The sequence below is a fragment of the Passer domesticus genome, chromosome 9 (genome assembly GCF_036417665.1).
Source record: "Passer domesticus isolate bPasDom1 chromosome 9, bPasDom1.hap1, whole genome shotgun sequence".
NCBI classification, from domain to species: domain Eukaryota; kingdom Metazoa; phylum Chordata; class Aves; order Passeriformes; family Passeridae; genus Passer; species Passer domesticus.
This window is the reverse complement of record NC_087482.1, coordinates 32472212-32484290: the sequence shown is the minus strand read 5'-3', so window position 1 is coordinate 32484290 and position 12079 is coordinate 32472212. Positions and strand designations below refer to the sequence as shown.

The 12079-nt window shown below is 47.5% G+C and overlaps 1 long non-coding RNA gene across 1 annotated transcript; it reads left to right on the top strand.

The window, feature by feature from the left end:
• Positions 1-51: 51 nt before the first annotated feature.
• Positions 52-10927, top strand: LOC135307930 (uncharacterized). The gene is made up of 2 exons (XR_010368499.1): positions 52-1669; positions 4228-10927. It is a non-coding gene; the product is annotated as an uncharacterized LOC135307930 (long non-coding RNA).
• The last annotated feature ends 1152 nt before the right edge of the window (positions 10928-12079 follow it).

The following is a 12079-nucleotide window of genomic DNA, read 5'->3' as shown; positions in this document are numbered from 1 at the left end:
CTGTGGAGGGGCCCTGAAGCGCGGTGCCCAGTTTGGCTGTGGGTGGTTCGTTTACCCTTTCTTCCGGTGGAGTCGCACCGCGGGTCCCGTGTGCGGTTCTGGGCCCTCAGTTCAGAAGGACCTTGAGGGGCTGGGGTGGGTCCAGAGAAGGGCAGTGAGGCTGGTGAGGGGTCTGGAGCACAGGCCCTGTGAGGAGCAGCTGGGGAGTCTAGGCTGCAGAAAAGGAGGCTCAGGGATGACTTTGGCACTCTGCACAGCTCCTGACAGAAAGCTGTAGCCAGGTGGGAATTGGCCTCCCCTTCCTGGGAACTCAGACTCTTAAACTGTGCTGTGCTGGACATCAGGAAGAATTTCTTCATGGCGGGGGTGATCAGACCTTGGAACAGGCTGCTCGGGGAGATGTGGGGTCACTGTCCCTGGGGGTGTCTGGGGAAAGGCTGGCTGTGGTGCTTGGTGCCATGGTCTGGCTGACATCCAGGAGTTTGGTCATAGGTTGGATTTGACGACCTCAGGTCTTTTACAACCTAATTGCTTCAGTTTAAGGTGGGTGGGGGCAGTGGTATCAAAGTGCCCTGTTTGTCTGTGGGCTGTTTATTCCAGTGGAGCAGAAGAGCTCTGCTCCTAGCAGGCTCTGGGCTGTGCTGTTGGGCCTGGAGAAAGCTGAGGGGCTGGAAGGGTTGGACTCGCAGCATCTCCTGAGCATGTCTGTGGTGAGCTTAGTGGCAAGGATTGCCCTCATCCCAGGGTGCAGAGCCCTGTGGCTGATGCTCTGGAGGAAGGGTACTACTTCATTATTTCCTTCCTTGCCCTCAGAAGGTTCAACATGTGGAACTGGCCTCAGGGGACCTGGGGTGGGGGCATCACTGCCCCCATCACTGCAAAGGAATGTGTGCATGGAGAGGGTTGCTGACAAATGGCCTCTGCTGTGTCTCAGGGCTCCCCTGTGAACAGGCACAGCAGCCTTCAGCTGGCACTTGGGGATGGCCTGTTTAACCTGGGCACTGTGAGAGAAACTGGTGCTGTGCTGCTTCTGATGCATGATCTGCAGTGTTTCTCCCTCATTTGACAACATTTCCATTGCCAGATCTTTTTATGGACTGCTCTGGTGCCTGTAGAGGAAAGATGCTGCTTAGCTCCTCTCAGTAAGGAGCTCCCTGGGACTGGCTTGTTCTGTAAAGCACTGCAAGGAAGGTGACTTTTTCTTACCAAGCAGACGTTTGATTCAATGTGGTAAATGGTTTTTACAGCTTGGTGCCAGGTCGTGATGGATGGCTGACAGTGTGCACAGTCAGAGGCCCATGATGGTTTATTCTGTGGCTGACCAGTACACCTCCACCTCTGATGCTGAGACAGAAGCTCATTTGCCTGAAGTCCATAGGGACGTTACCTGTGATTTGGACACTGGGTTGGTGGGGCTTGAACCAGAAATCAGTTATTTCTGGGCCAGAGGCTCTTTTCATAATTGTTTTTTATTACTGTTTGATAGAGATCCTTGTGGCCTACCGGTTATTTTTCATGATCCATTGGGAAATTTCGCTTTGTTTACAAAACATTGTCAGGTGTTTTGGTCACAGTGTGTGTGCTTCCTTTTCCTAGCAGTAGCTCCTTGCCCAAGGGAGAGCACTCATTGAATTTGGATGGGTCTGTGCCCCAGGTCCTGCTCTCTCAGGTGGGTACTGTTTGGGCATGATGTTAATGAAAGTACCTCAGGAGCTGACTTTTCCCAGTTTGGTGAATAAGTAGCTTTTAATGGATTCAAAACTGATTTTAATCAAGGTACCCAACAAGCTCTACTGCCAGTAACGAGGATCCTCAGCCTAACTCTGTAAACCACACCTTCTGAAGGAGTCTGTAGTGTGAACTTGCCACCTTCTCTGGTCTCGTGTGTGCTGTTGTTCTAAACAATGACTTTCATGATGGCCAGGACCCCAGTAAGTTTTTTGTGTCAGGGGTGAGAAAGTTGTAGAAAAGCTGCAGGAGTGCATCAAACATGATGGTATGTCAATGTTGCTTTGTTGTGGGGCTATAAGCTGAGCAGTGTAAAGTATCTGTCCAGCACAAAAATGTGGGTTTGTGTCTGCTGTAGAAAAAACAAAGCCAACCCCAAAATCCCCAACAACCTATCCTTCCCAGATGATTTGGATATCCAGCTCCTAATGTCAAGAACTTTTATCTGAACCCAGGCGGCTCAGATTAATAAACAATGGAAATTAGCAGGTCAAGCCAAATATGCCAAGTGTCTTTCCTGTTTCCTCATATGTGGCCTAATTAAGCAAATGGGAACTCTCCCAATGGTGCCAATTAAAAAAAAAAGTAAAACCAGCAGAGTCCAAACCAAAAGGAGATCTATTTCTTCCATGTAGGACAGCAGTCTTCCTCTCTGCATAGTCTACACCACATTTAGGCCAAGTGCAGGCCTTGATGAATTTAGGTTTTGATCTGCCTCACAGATAAAGAATCCTGAAGAGCAAGTCACCTGTCTGAAGGAAGTGGCCACCTTAAAAGCTAGTCCTTTAGCCTCCTCCTTCCCTCTTGCTGTAGCAATTAGCTCACTTGTGTCTGTCCATGGGTGGTGGTTTGCAGCTGAGCCCACGGGTGCTTTGATGTGTTGCTGTCATGACAGCCCCAATGAAGGGAGAATTCCTGTGCTCTGGATAGCATTTTCACAGAAGAGAGAACTTGCTGTTCACACAGATAGGGAATCCAAAGCCTTTGATATGCAGGGGGAAGTGGAAGCTCCAAAATTTGCTGGCCTCTAGCAGTGGTTGGAGAAAGGATGCCCACGAGCCCCAGATCAGTGCTGCTGAGGTGTCTGCCACAGGCACCTCCACGGTGGCATTGGTCAGCCTTCCCTGCTGCAGGACTGCTGCAGCAGGAGAAAGCAGCTCTGTGTTCCTGCTGAGAGATCCTGGTGGGAAGGCCTTGAGGCTCAAGGAACACCAGCCTTCCAAGAGCTGTGTGTCTCCAAGCCTATCCTCTGCCTTCATGGGTGCAGCAAGCACTCTAAAACCCTGCAGCAAAGCCATCGGAGCACTCTGTGGTCTGTGCTCCCTGTCCAAGTGTGGGTTCCTCCTGGTCTCCTCATGAGAAGGTGATTTACTGCCTGAACTGGGAGTTTATTTTGCATCCTTACCTGGGAGCATGCTTCCAGGAGGCTGCACCTTGGAGATCCTGGCTGGCTCTTGGGCACAGCAGCTCCAGACTGCAGTGACTTGCCTGAGCTCATCCCTTAATCCCAGTGTGACCCACCTTCCTGTGTTCTACAAATAGGGCACAAGCTCCTCCTGCAGTTCTGGAAACCTTTTCTATATTCCACTATCCTCTTGTTGTAAGTCATTGATTTTTCTACACAATTCTTTCAGCTTGTGTCTCAGTTGAAAGCTGAATTATTTAGTTTATTTCACACCAACACAGCAGCTTTGCTTTAAGCTTGTACATGGCATATTGCTGTCTTTAAGTGAGCAGTAGCTGCTGTGGCAAGAAAATGAAATGGCAATAAATTTACTTTGTGGTAAGTTCAGAGAAACTTAATTGAATTAAAAACCCTATCAGAGAAATGTAGTTTGACTAATAGGCAGCAAACAAGACCAGTGATGTTCAGTTTATGTTCAAACACAAAATAATTCTGAAACTTTGAGTTCATAAATGAAGCAGAGAAAATTCAGAAATGTTTAGTAGAATCCAGCAATAACTCTTAGACAAATATTAATGCTTTGTAAAATAAAATAATGTAGAATAGAAATGGAATAGAATATTTCAATTGTACAGTAAGGCATTTAATATTAAAATCTTTCTGTGTACTTTGAGATAATGTCTTCCTCTTTTCTAAATTTAGAAATACTTGGAAGAGCTCTAGTAAATTTTGCTAGAAATAAAAGTGAAGTAAAACCCCTTTCCCTTTTAGTTTTAAAGGGTAAACAGAAGAGAACATAATGATGCAACTTGATCCTGAAATAATCAAATTTCTACAACATTTTACAATGGCAAAACTGTTTTTTTTTTTTTCTGTGAGGTGCCCATGCTCCCCTTTTCCAGTTTTGTTTTAAGAACCAGCAAAAACCACCTTGGCCTTAACTGTGGGGTACAAACATTCAGCACATGCAACACTTCACTTAATCCTGGGCTGGCTTGTTAGCAGAGGGAGCACATCAGGGATAACAGCTGAGTTTTCATATGTGATTTCATCCTGCCATTGAATGCTCATTAACTCAAGTATTTTCCTCACAGTCAGAAGCCAAGGACCAGCGGGTACCCCCCAGTGTGGAACTGAGTGGGAAGGACAGACAGACCTGCCAGTGACCTACAGGAGCCTGTGGTCTTGCCTGAGCAGGATACTGCCTGTGCTCTGCTGCCTTCCTGCTGTCTCCTGCTGCATCCTGGAGAAGCCCAAGCACAGAAGGAGCCCAGCAGGACACCTGGCATGTGTTGACACAGCTGGAAGTCCTGCCCTGCTGCTGTGTGAGGTTCCCCCTGACCAGCTGCAACAGGGCAGGGTGAGAGCTGAAGTTTTAATAGTGCTGGTTGTGTTTGGCTGGGGAGTCCTGTACCACCGGGAAGCTGCTCTGGAGACTTCCCCTGCCTGCATTCAAAAAATGGGAGAAAATGCATAATATCCTCGGTTATTCGACTCCCCTGCTCCAAGGGACACTTGGACAGACTTTTAGGCCGCTTTTATTACTTTCTGACAGAGGAGGGAGCTGTCAGCTCAGCATTGAGCTTTTCAGCAGGCAGAGGTGCCCACCTGGAGCTGGCTGAGCTGTCTGGGCAGCCCACTGAAGGGACGTGTTCAGCTTGAGGTGCAGGAGATGGAGCTGATTTGGAAGTGCTTAAATCTTCTGCTTTAAGTGCATGTGTGGAGTGTTTGTGTCCCCTGTACAATGAAAACCAGTCATGAGCCTGCAGGGACAGTGGGAGCAGTGGCCTGAGAAGCTGTTTGGAGGTGGAACATTTGGCAGTGAGACCTTGCAGTTTTTGTTGCTGTAGCAGTGTCCCCTTCCGTTGTACCAAGAGTCCCTGGAAACCTGGACAGCACCTTCCTGTCCAGAGCCAGAGCACCCTCCTCTGTGCCACAGCAATGCAAGCAGCCCTTTCATCTGGGAGACCTGCCAGGCAGCAGAAACAGGCAAGGAAACAGCTACATTAAACTGGCCTGAGGTTGACTCAAGCCAACGTGGACTGGTCTGAAAGTGGAAAAACAACCTGATTCTATCTCCTCTTTCTCCTGCTACAACCCATCAGCAGCCTTCCTGCCTCAGCCAGTGGCAGTGTTGTGAGGTATGACTTAATTACAGCCCTGGAATAAAAAGAATTTCTTCATTAGATGTTGCTTTACAACTGCATCAGTCATCTTGTGTCCAGCTGCTGGTGGCAGAGCTCCAAGTGGGCTGGATGGGGCTGGTTTGGCAGGTATGTGGAATGGTGGTGGCTGGAGCATGAGCTAGGCAGAGCAGGGTTAAGTCAGAAGCTCCAGTGACGTTGCTGAATTCAGTTTGCCACAAAGATATTTTTCTCCTTCATGCTGGAGCTCTCTTTCTGCAGTCTTTCTGCCTTCAGAAACGTGGCTCAGCCCCAGTTTCTGCGAGTCACACACGTTCATTCACTGGCTGTTGGAAAAAGGGGAGTGAGAAAATGTGGTGTCTGTGTTACATGTTTGGGGACTGGTTTCCACTGTGCCTGTCCTGTGGCAGCAGTTAGGTGACAAAGATTGAAAGCATGTCTTCCCACCCAGGGTATTGTCCTTTATTTCTCAAGCCACAGAGATAATCCCTGTCAGATGACTCCATTTTAAATTGCAGTGAGACCCTGAACTGATGATTTAGGAGCACACAGTCTCTTTGTTGTGGTTCTGGGTTTGGTGTGTTGCTTTGTGCCCAAGAAAGATGGATTGTTACTCAGCCAAGGCTAAATGTGGAGGTAATACCAAACGCTGTAGGAAATGGAATCTCTTCCCAGCCCCAGTGAGTCCTCCAATCCCAAATTCTTCTTTCCCCCAGGAACTGGTGCTAGAAGCCAGCAGCCTTTCCTCTGCCCCAGTTAATGTACCAGCACCAGCTTAGTCTTAATGTTCTGATCTGGTCTGGATTAATGGCAAACCTTGGGTGTTGTGTACAGCAGGGACTGACTCACATCAGCTCACTTGATCACTTATTCCAGGAAAAATAACACTCAAGTTTGCCAGAGAACTGTCCCTGACACACTGAAATATTTGTGAGTTCAAAGCTTTTGCAACTCAGAATGACAATTTCTGGACATTTTCCTCTAAAATCGTTCATACTGAAATGTGAGGATTGTACAAAGAGTCTTGACAGACTCTTCAGTTTGAGAAGAGTTTAAAATTGATCACTTGAACCAATAGGAGCCTTTGTTCTAGGTAATAGAACCTAGACTCAGCTCAGACTAATGTAGAGTTGCACAAAAACCTCCCAAGGAAAAACCAACCTATAAACTTGGGATTTAATCTCAAATCTTGGGATTTAATTTCAATTTCATGGAGAGTTTTTTAAGCAGTATTTTAGCCTCAGTAACCCAGAAAAGGGCTGTATCTATCTGGAAAATATTGCTTTTCTCAGTGACAGACTTGATGTGCTCCTTTCATGTTGGCTATATATATATATTTTTTTTTTTTTAATTATTTTTTTTTTTTTGGGCAAGAGGAAAAAGTTATAGGAGCAAACACTGCACAGACCTAAAACTTCCCCTCTTGTATGAAAGGAGCAGAGGTTTCATAATTAAATGGAAAAAAAGACTTGCGTTTGGGCTTCTGAGTTTTGGCAGAAGCTCCTGTGGGATCTGACTGGCCCTCCCCAGCCTCTGCACAGTTGCATTTCTTTACAAAAATAGGACCTTTGCTGGTACTGGAGTAATCAGAGGAGAATGTAGGGGAAATGCACTGGGAAAGGAGGAGCAAACTGGGTGTGACATGTGGTAGATGGCTCTGAGTTAACTGCTGAGAGCAGTACCTCCTTTTAATTTACTTAGTGAGGCCATATCCCAAGGCTGGGGACCCTCCTGCTCTTTCAAAGTGGTTCTGTAAGGGTTGCTCAGGTGTGGCTTGCTGATCCTTGACTGGTAGCAGGACCAGAACCACCTCATAAACTTCTAAAATCTCGGGAAATATATTTACCTGCAAAAACAACAACAACAACAAAAAAATATCGACACATGCAAAGTTGAGCCTATGGCTGTGACACTTGGGGGATAGAAAGGAGGTCACATTGAGGTGGAATAATGTCAGAAATCCTCTGTGTTCACTAGCTTTTATTATGAATGGTGTGTCCACTACCACGTGAGGTAGTAGGAAAAGAAAGGGAAATATGAAAGCATAAATAATCAGGGTTTCTGAAAGTCCTTTTGGAAGCCTTCTCCCTCCTCAGATTTACAGCAGCTCTCCACAGATGTTCTGTAGTTGGAGGAGTCTCAGAAGTATTTTTGCAAGACAGTTTATTTTTGCCAGAAAGGAGATGAAAATCTTATACCAAAAATGTCTTTTGACTTCATTAAATTTGGAGCTGTTGTTGCAATGTAGTTCTTTAGAGAGCTGCCAGAGAGGTTTTTAAAAGTGCTATTTATACATGTGCATTAAAAACAGGAGTACAACATGGCTATAAGAAATTAATTTTCTGGTTTTGAAGCTAGCAATTAAGGTTGGAACAAATGTTCCTGCTTGTTGTTCCTTCTGCAGTCACTCTTGTAAAACTAAAGGAGAACCATTGACATGAAAGCTCTGTTGGTGCCACTACCACTGAGCTGCTTTGCTTTGTGAAGTGCCAGACTGGTTACAATCACATTGTGTAAGGCTCTTAAAATCCTGCTGAGATCCCTGAATCCTGTTAGGGGATCCCTCATTAAAAATTCTGGAAGACAGTCTAAATTGTCACTTGCTGTAGAGAATGAGCTTGTTGACAAGTCCACATTAAACCCAGCACTTTTTGTGAGCACACTTTGCAAACCCAGAGAGACCAAGCGTGGTGTGTTCCTGATTCCCTTCTTGGTTCTGTCTGTGTGGAAAATGGAAAAACACTCTGAGGAAACTATCTCATGTTTTCAGCAAGAAAAAACACCCTAAATTTAATCTACATGTCATGTACAAGAGAGGAGGCTATGAAAAAGGAGGAAGGAAGGGCCTGGTTGGCCTGGTTTGTTATTTGTTAATGTGTATTCTTTGGTAGCTCAAAGCCAATGGAAGATAATCCTCAGGGTAAAGAAGGAAGTACACACTTGTTGCTAAGGCAATGCAAGTTGAAGGCCTGCCACAGGAGGAGAAACAAGAGAATATTTCAATGCAAATGTCCCTATAAAATACATTTTTCACCAGGAAAAGGTGTGGATAGCCCCACATAGTGCTTTGTGTGTGTGTGACACACTGCAGTAGGAGGTAGCAATATTCCCAGCATGGGCAAAGGGAGGTGCTGACCTCTGGATCAAACACAGGTGTCGTGAGGAGCATTGCCACCAATGTAGGAACAGATCCTCCCGAGCACTGGCCCCTGCCTGGCACCTCGGGAGGAATTTGGCCAGACCTGTTTGGTCGTGAGTCAAAGTTGCGCATCCAAGTTCCAAGTGACTGGAGCTATAAACAGCTTAAAATGATTTTCAGGGGAGTTCAAAGATGAATAATGCATCTCTTCAGGCTTGTAAGTGATCTTTTATTCACAAAAAGTCAAAGCAATGTACAAAGGTAGTTGCTGGCCTTGGGGACAGGAGTCTGAATGACTCCTTGTCATTCACAGTAGCTACCAGAGGTGATGTGACATCTGAAAGGAAGAGATGAAAGCTCCATTGCAATTTGTTAAATAAAAACCACCTCAGTATTTTGCTAAATAGATGATAATCAGAATGCCAATCTGCTGTTTAGGGTTTTGTTAGCAAAAAGAGGAGCTCATAGGCTACAACCTACAGATGTTTTTCTTCCATAACTGTATGGAAGTTTACTTGTAGTATCCATGGAAATTCCCCATGACAGAATTACTTGTCCTGCCACTCTGTGTCATGGCATTACTGAGTGTTTTGCCTGTCACTGCCATCCATTCTGTTTGGTTTGGTGGCTAGTTTTGTTTTAGCCACTGGATCCTACAACACCCAGGTTTGTGTGGATTGTGTGGTTCAGGACTGGGATCTGAACACAAGGTGAGAATCTAAACTTGACCCTTCTGGTTTCCAAAGGCAGGAGGTAGGAGAGGTTATGTGTCTGTCTGAAAAGTTCCTTCATAACTTAAAAACTGCATTTAATTATGGGACTATTTTTGCTGATAGATCCTGGGGAGGGAGAAATAGTTTGCTGTTTTGCATTTGTGACCTAAATAGACAGTTAGCCATAAGAATAATTTGCATATTTCTTAACACTTTTAAGTTTGTCTGAAAATATGTGTGTGCCTTTTCTTACTCTGTAACACTGAAATTTTTATTCCTGTCATGAGAAAGAAACATTGCTGTCCTGCAATGGGAGATGAATGTAAATCTGAGGGCAAGCCAATGCACCAACAGTAAATCCTTCAGTGCATCTCCCCTTTTGTCTTAGGAGAGGCACCAGAAGGTCAGGGGCTGAAGTGCTGCTGAGCTTTTCACGCTGTTTGCCTTTATGGGATGCCAGTTGCATGTGAGCCCTTCCTGGTCTCACCTCGAAGTTTTCCCACCAACAGCAGCTGCATTTCCACAAATGAATGATCTTTTAGAAAATGTATTGATCATACAAGAAGCTCCACACTGGCAAATATTAAAAGTTTGTGTGTCAGTACTGGGTGCTTAGAAGTGGAACCCGTTATGCAGAGGGGTAAACCTGTGCTCTCTTGTGCAGCCTTTGCGAATGATTCCCAGGCAGCTTCCTGCTCCCAGCACCACTAACCCTGTGTTTAGGGAGGCCAGTGGCCAAAACCTTACTGACTTAAGTGAGCCACGCCCTGGGCCAGGCAGCACTCAAACAGCCCTTTGTGCCTTCCCTCTGCCCACACAGCCCAGTCCTGCCCTCTGCCACCACAGTCCCTGCCCTCTGCAGTGTCTTTCCTCTGAAGAGGACCTACCAGGTGAGCATTTCCACGTGCCTGTGCTGCCTTCCTTCCAGTTTTTTCCACAACTGATGGTCTCCTTCGGTTGCAAGGAACCAAGTGCCAGCCTTGGTTCATCAACAGTAATGCAGAGTTGCTGTTATGGGCCTCCAGGAAGGACTTGGGAGTGGCGCCCATCTGTGTCTGTGCTGATGGAAATTCCTCAGGGCTGTGTGATCTGTTCTGGTCTCTTGCCTGCCCCTCTAGGGAGGGTATTTCCATGCAGAGTTAGTCAGAGCCGTTTGTGTTTTGCCATGTTCCCAAGGTGATCAGTATCCTTATCACATCTATTTGCTTACTGTGCACCTGAAGTGACCTTTGCAAACTCAGCTCACCTTGTCCAGCAGGTGAAGGCAACTGAGAGAGGAAGGACAAGGAAGTATCTTGTCCTGGAGCAGAGGAGGGAGGGTCCAGCAGATGGGAGCAGAAAGCCAAGGACTGGGCCAAGGCTGAGCTGAATATCCCAGCATGGGTACCCTGCTGAGACAATGTGGACTCTTGCAGGAGTGAGATGAGGTCACTGCCCTACTGAGCATCATTTCTGCCTGCTGATGCTGGGATGAAGCTGGAGTCCCTCCACAGAGAGGCTGCAGATGTAGGAGTGTTGGCTGGAGGTTGAGAGGTGGGCAGCTCACCCACATCTGCTTCTGCTCACAGCCCACCTCCACTTCTGACTGCCACTTAGCATTCAAATGGGAATGGGCTGATCTGCATCCCCTGTTAGTGATGTTAGGGCTCAAACAAATCTGCTGAGACCAAGTGCCTGCCATACCCTGGCACACAGGGCCCTGCTGGAGAGCACATTTTACCTTCCTCACCTCCCCAGCTCACTGGTTCAGAGTGAAGGCATGAAGCTGTCAAATGAGACCCAAATTTTAGTGTTTGCTATTGTAATGGAGAAAGGTATGCGTTATGTACTAAATGTATGCAGATTTGAAGAACTTTAAGGCTGGAGGAAGGAGAGGTGTTGATGGCCAGAGCTGGCAGCTACAGGGCTTTTGAGTTCTGTTCCTCCTCTTGCCAGTGATTCACTGCATGGCTCCAGGCGAGACACGTAACCAAGCTGGAATATTTTCTTACAGCTGCAAAAGAGTTATAATGCCAAATACAAGGAGGGCCTCTGAGGTTTAACTAATTTCAGTTTATGGAAATCCTTGAGGTCCTCACAAGGAAGCTGCTGGAGAAAGACAAGTATTGAAGTGCTGCAGTATTTCACACTGCTGCTCATAAATGAGCACATAGGTGGAAAGCAGTGGCTGGGCTCCCTCTGCAAACAAAACAAACAAACAAAAAAAAACCAACCCAGTGAAGGGGGTTGGGATGCAGGGAAATGGATGTGAAACCACAGCAGGAGAGGCCACAGCAAACTCCACTGCTCCTTGTTGCTGCATCTGGAGGTGGCTCATGGACCAACACAGAGCAAACGTTCCCTGCTAAGGGGGTTGAAGAAGCTGAAGAAAGCTCAGAGAAGTGTGAAGGTTCTTCTTAGCCCTCGGTGCTCCCCTTGGTGGGCAGTGCTGTCTGGGATGTCTGGCTGATTTTCCTTCCAGCTGGGCAGTGGGAAAGCCCAAACACAGGCAGAAACCAAGATGTTTCTGCCTGGTTCCACCAGCCCCAGCGATGGAAGCTGCGAGCAGCTGTTGAACGCCCTCTCCGGGTTTGTTGGGAAGGGCTGGGGGCTGCAGACAGCGCTGCCCCGACCGGCCAGGCCAGGCCGTGTGGCCAGGGCCGTGACACTCGGCTGCTTGTCCGGGGCCCGAGGGAAGGAAGGGGCCGTTCACCCAAGGCTCGGCTCAGCCAGCAGGGCTGTAGGACACGGAGTTGTTTGGCGTTCAGCAGTGCACTGGAGGGCGCACGGGCTGGGAGGGGGGAGCCCTCCGCCTCGCTGCAGGGGTCAGGGAGCCGTACACGCACAACCCTCCTGCTCGGCGCAGGGAAGGGCTCCCGGGCTGGAGAGTTGGGCAGCTGGGGAGCAGCCGGGAGCTGTGCGGGGCCTCGGGGGGACTCGAACCCGCGCCCACCCTGAGGCCGGGCCGTCC